The sequence below is a fragment of the Gavialis gangeticus genome, unplaced genomic scaffold (assembly GCF_001723915.1).
Source record: "Gavialis gangeticus isolate Ggan-Ray unplaced genomic scaffold, GavGan_comp1, whole genome shotgun sequence".
Lineage (NCBI taxonomy): Eukaryota > Metazoa > Chordata > Crocodylia > Gavialidae > Gavialis > Gavialis gangeticus.
The window spans coordinates 38,620,395-38,626,078 of NW_017728995.1; positions in this window are offsets into that span (position 1 = coordinate 38,620,395).

Genomic DNA, 5,684 nt, shown 5'->3' on the forward strand with positions numbered 1-5,684 from the left:
TGGGGACAGGGAGCAGTCTCCCAGCCCCCACCAGGAGACAGCCTTCTCCTAGCCCCATGCTCCCTGCCAACCCTTGGGCTAGTACCCAGGGTACCCTGGCTGCTGCACAGGGCTGGTGGAGGGCTGAAGGGGGCAGGAGCAGACTGCTGCCAGGAGCAGCAAATCTGTTCCCAAATGAGTGCATGTGTAGATGCCTGCCCATGGTGGGTTTACTCTGGAGTAAACCCATCGAGCAGCATTTGCACATGTAGATGTGCCCAGTGACTCTGAGAACCCCTTTCCTTTCCCTCCATGCTCAGTGGCACATCCCTTCCTCTCCCATCCCATTTGTCCCCTCTTCCACCTACCACTGCCACTGTCCCCACTGTCTCCATCTGCCCTGAAGGCAGAGGGAGCTTCAGAGTCACTTCTGCACTTCTCCACATGGACTGCCCAGGAGCTGGGCTCAGCCATGAACAGCAGCAGTAGTGACAGCCAAGTCCCCCCTTCCTTACCCTGCTCTTGGGCTAGTGGGGAACATATGGATATCTGGCAGGGATAAGGAATCCATCTGTCACCACTGTCCTTAACTAAGCCCAGCTCCCCACATAGCCCAGCTGGAGTGGGGTAGGAATGGTTCTGAAATTCCGTCCTCCCATCCCCAGGGCAGCTGGGGACAGTGGCAGCAGTAGGCAGGGGCATGGGGAGAATGAAAGGAGATGGAACATGCCATTGAGCATGGAGGGGAAAAGAGGGTGATACTTATCTGCTTCAGGAACTAAAATGTCCCCAGCTGCTGCTCCCATAGCACAATCTGAGAAGGGGGAGCAACCACACCACTTCACCCTCTCTCTGGAACCACCCCTGGTGATGAGGCTTTCACTGATACAAAATCAAATGAAAGCCTCAGTGTCTTTGTTGAGGCATAGATCAGTCCATACAGCATATACTACAAAATAAATCTTATGACCCACAAATCCCACTGGCCATCCCCAAAAGAACAAATGAAAACAACCCTCACCCCTTTTCCTACAAAGGATTTTTAATACACTGGGGTCTCCCACAATGGAGTATGACATTACTAGCACTGAATTCCTTTAAAAAAATAATATTCTCCAGCACATATGCTGTGAATTATTAACCATGAGTTATTAACACAAATACTTAAAACTGACATATGGTCTTAAAAATAAATGAGCAAGGCACATTTTGATATGTGAAATCCCTGATTTTTATAGTGTTTGTTTGATTACTCACTAATTTGCAAAACATGGTAATCTGTACTAGGCATCCCAGTCATTAGCAAAATCATAGTGGGCTTTAGTGCACGGGGCAGAAAAAAAGGACATGTTCCACAAGCAACAAAATACCCCTTTAAAAAAATTAAGGAAAAGCAGGCCTAAGTCTCATATATATTAAGACCTTTTTACCATTTCTGACAGTGCAAAGGTACCCTAGAATGTAAAATGGCCTTTAAGATGCCAGGGGTTAGTATAAATAAAAATCGGGCCAAAATCTGTCATGATTTTTTAGTACCTATTTTGTATTTTAGCAACTCTTATTAAAGTCCGTGAGAGAAGGAGAGTGCTCAGTCTTTGTCAAACCTCAGGATATTTATTTAACCACCTACATACAGATATAACAGCCTAAATTTTGGTATCAATTTTTTAAAGACTTGAGCAGGACTACAGACAAAGTAATCTGGAATGGATATAATGATGTTATCAATGATATCACTAGAAATAGATGTTAGCTCTTCTTGAGTCAAAGGAAGGGGGTCTCTAAAGATCCAACTAAAAGTGACACTTCTGAAAAAATATTAAATATAAATTATATATATTTTAATCCAGTAATGAGTATTTTTTTAAAAAAATACTTAAAAATAGAAACTAGATCATAAAAGCTGCCAACCCCAAATCCTCTGCTATATGAAAGACGGGTTTTTCTCTTGTTCTTTAAGTAACATGATACAAGCATACACTTGCAAATAACAAGTTAGAACCACAGTGAAGTTTGATCTTAACCTGGCAATAGCAAAAGAATTTGAAGTTCACCTTTACATCACCTGTTGAGCAAAGGTACCAAGAAGGAAATGGTTTTTTGTCATTAGCCCTTAAATTTACAGACCAGGGTATTGCTCCAACTCCCATGAAAGTCAGTAGAAAGGTTTACAGTGCCAATGTGAGCTGTAATGCCTAGGCACTGCAGAGTGTGTTGCAGAGAACTGTTCACATCCACCTTGAATCTGAAGATTTCAGTCAGACCCATAAAATAAATGGGCCTATCCTCAGGCAAAACTCCCCTTGAAGCAGCATCAGGGCTTTTGTTTAATTCTGCATGCGTGCAAATTTACTTTGACCAAACAAATAATTAATGTATTAAAAGGCTCTATGGGACATTGGAAAAGTTGTGTAAAATTATTGCCAAGGCAGTGCTGAGACACTGCTATATAGAATTAGACCATAAAATAGTATCACATGTAATTGCATTCATGTTGTCTTTGCCTTTCTGTAAATCTCTAGAGATTTACAGCACCATAGATTGAAGCAATACTGCTAATATTTATAATGTTTCATTATTTTTGTCTGCTTGGAACAAAACCTATAGATTTATATAAAATCCAGCATGATGTGTCAGGAATAGCAGTGTCCACTTGCAGGATTTATAGTGGTTCACAAAACGCAGGCAGACACAATACCACAGTAATTGCAAGCTCCCAAACAGCTGCATGGCATTTACTCAAAACACTTTATGCATTTAGCACACTTAGCAAGTGGAACTTGAAATAGTCTCATTGTTTTTGGGAGAGGGAGGGTAAAGGGGGAATTTTATTTCTTTACTAGAATTGCAGAAAAATATATACAGGTCTAAAGTTATGAAGTCCTTGCATTGTTCTTACATCAGTAAAAATGTGGTCAAAATCAAAAAGAGCTGAGGAAGGATTAAGGACTTTAGGAGTTTGTCTATAGAGACTGTATTTAAAAGTTATTTTTGTAACTAGTCCAATTGCAGTTGAATAGTTTTCATATCAGAAGTGAATTCTTTCCAGTCTTTCAATAGATTTATGCATCTTGACATTTTGTAATGTATTCCCAGGAATACAAAAAGCATGGATGTTTATGACAGTTACTGGAACACAGAATCCAAATACTGCACAGACAGTGAAACATGTTCTCCTTACAACTGGTGTCATTCTAAAATGTGGGTCCATGCTTTCTGAAGAGCCAAGTATTGATGCCAATGGGAGCCAGGCCAGAGTAAGAAAGGGATTTTGCCCAAACTGAAAACACTGGACAATACTGTGATATTACCATTTTTAAATGAAATGCATTAGTGGCATTCTTAAATGTACAGTAGTATATTTAATAGTAGTATATTTAATACCGCTTATTTGTGGTACTGAGTTCTGGAACCTGTCCTGAAACTGCATTTGTAAAGAATGAGAAGGCCAAATGCTCTCAATATCTTCCTGTTTGAAAATTAAAAATTACATTTAGGGTAAACCTCAATGTATAAGGAAGCTCTTCTGATAAAACCAGAAAGATCAAAAGCAGGTCTACTTTATGGCAGATTTATTACAGTCAAACAGTCTGATTTTGCTTTCATTAAAACATTGTTCTTCCTCCAGTACGAACAGGATCAGGCCCAGAGCTAGCACACATGAAGAGAAATATCCAAATTGCTGTACAAGCGTTTACTGTACATAAGTTTTCATTTTACAAAGCACCAGTCTCACCATCAAATCCCAACATTAATAGGGAGTTATCAGGATATATTTAGAAAAGACAGGTATAAGAATATTTTGCTCATATCTGCTAATCCTTGACGTATGAAAGCAGCTGTAGTAATCTGGTGAATTTCCAACTTTTAGTCATATGGCTGCAAGGGGCATCATAGTGGAAAGGACTAGAGCAGCTCTGGTAGTTATTTGCCATGTTTATTGAATATATATTCAAAGGCACTTTTGTGAACTAAAGATACATATTTGCCCTGAAATTAATCATTAATCTTTAATCTAGTCCAAGAAACTAATTTATTTAAATTAACATGCAAATAATTTCCCATAACTAAAAACTAACGCAAAACAGACAAAAATGCTCCACCTGTAAAATCATTTATATTGGTCTGCAGTTTATTATTAATTGAGGGCCTGATCCAACTCTCACTGAAATCAGCAGGAGCCTCCCATTGATTTCAAAGTGTGTTGGATTAAGTCCTTATTTCAGAACTCATTCATTTCATGGTAAATGTAGTTACATCCCTGCAAATCTTTTTCCATAGAGGCTAATAGGGATAGTCAATAATTTGGTACCTGAGAAAAATAATTATGTGAGAAAATACAAACCATTTCATACAAAGCCTGAATATACTGAGTAATTACCAGAAGCATTACACTAGGAAGATAGTCTAAATCAGAAATGGGGGGGTTGCCCCTCCCCCCCAAAAAAACTAAACTAAAGCATACAAGAAAAGAAACTAGACAGGTGCTGAACTATGGTACCAACAATGTTCAATTTAGTAAAAGTCTTGTAAGCAAACTATTGTGAATAAAAAATAAATAACAAGAACCACACTGATTTTATAATGTGGCTGTCAGTAAAAGCGCTGTAAGTTGTAAGTAAGCATTGCAACTATCGTTCATTCACTCACAAAAAAGACTATGCTTTTGATTTAAACTAAGGCTCTAGAATTATGCATGTAATTGTTTGCATTCTGACTCCACATGCGGAATCTGAGACGCCTGTAATAAGAAGCCTAAAGGTTTCAGTCTTTTGAATAGTTTACCACAAACTGTAAATTCAAGACAAGTACAGAAAATGTATGTTAAATAAAAGTTATGTTGATACAAAGAAACATTTTAAGTTAAATGATGTTGATAATACAGTATAGGGTATTTACAAACTATTGGTATAACAATTAAGCCTACAATGTGTCTGACTGGAACCGCAGACTTGGTAGAAATGTATTTATATACAATGAACTATATATATGCATACAATACAACATATGATATATTATGCAGTCTATGTTTGGTTTTAAGACACTTATTAAATTCCACTTCCTTTAGATAATAAATGAAAATATTCTTGTTCTCTTAGCAATATAAAACTGCACAATATTTTCTCATTTATAGTTCCAGTATGGTCTTCCTTCTTCATACAGTTTAGTAAAAGAGTGAAATAAATGCAAGTCATTCAAGTGTCAAACAACCTTTATATTCTAAGCAAGGGCCTTTTTGTTAAGAATAAGCAATATAAAATATCTAGGAAATATTCTAACCAGTTCTTTTAAAATAGTATTTCCAATTCAAGTGTGTGTCTTGTGTGATCAATTTAAAAGTCCCACTGAACAGCACCCTCTGAGAGTCACCACCCTCATTCCATCCAGACAGTGATTATTAGCAAAAATGTCTTGAAATTAGCTGTAGATGTTGGGCCTTATACTGCCGAAGGAAAGTTGGGCCGTACACAGCATTCAGAGCCTTACACCATTATACTTTATATATTTTCTGAATTACTGTTAAACATCTGAAGCATCACTCATCTGTCCTTCTGTGTAGAGTGGAGTACCTGAAAACCTCTGCACAAACATGAAGAAGAAAATGAACCGTTCCCAGAGTTCCTGGATCATATCTTCCTTACAGATAGGGAAGTTTCTGAGGGCACAGCCCAGGACTGAGCAACTGAGGAAAAGGGGGGGGGGGG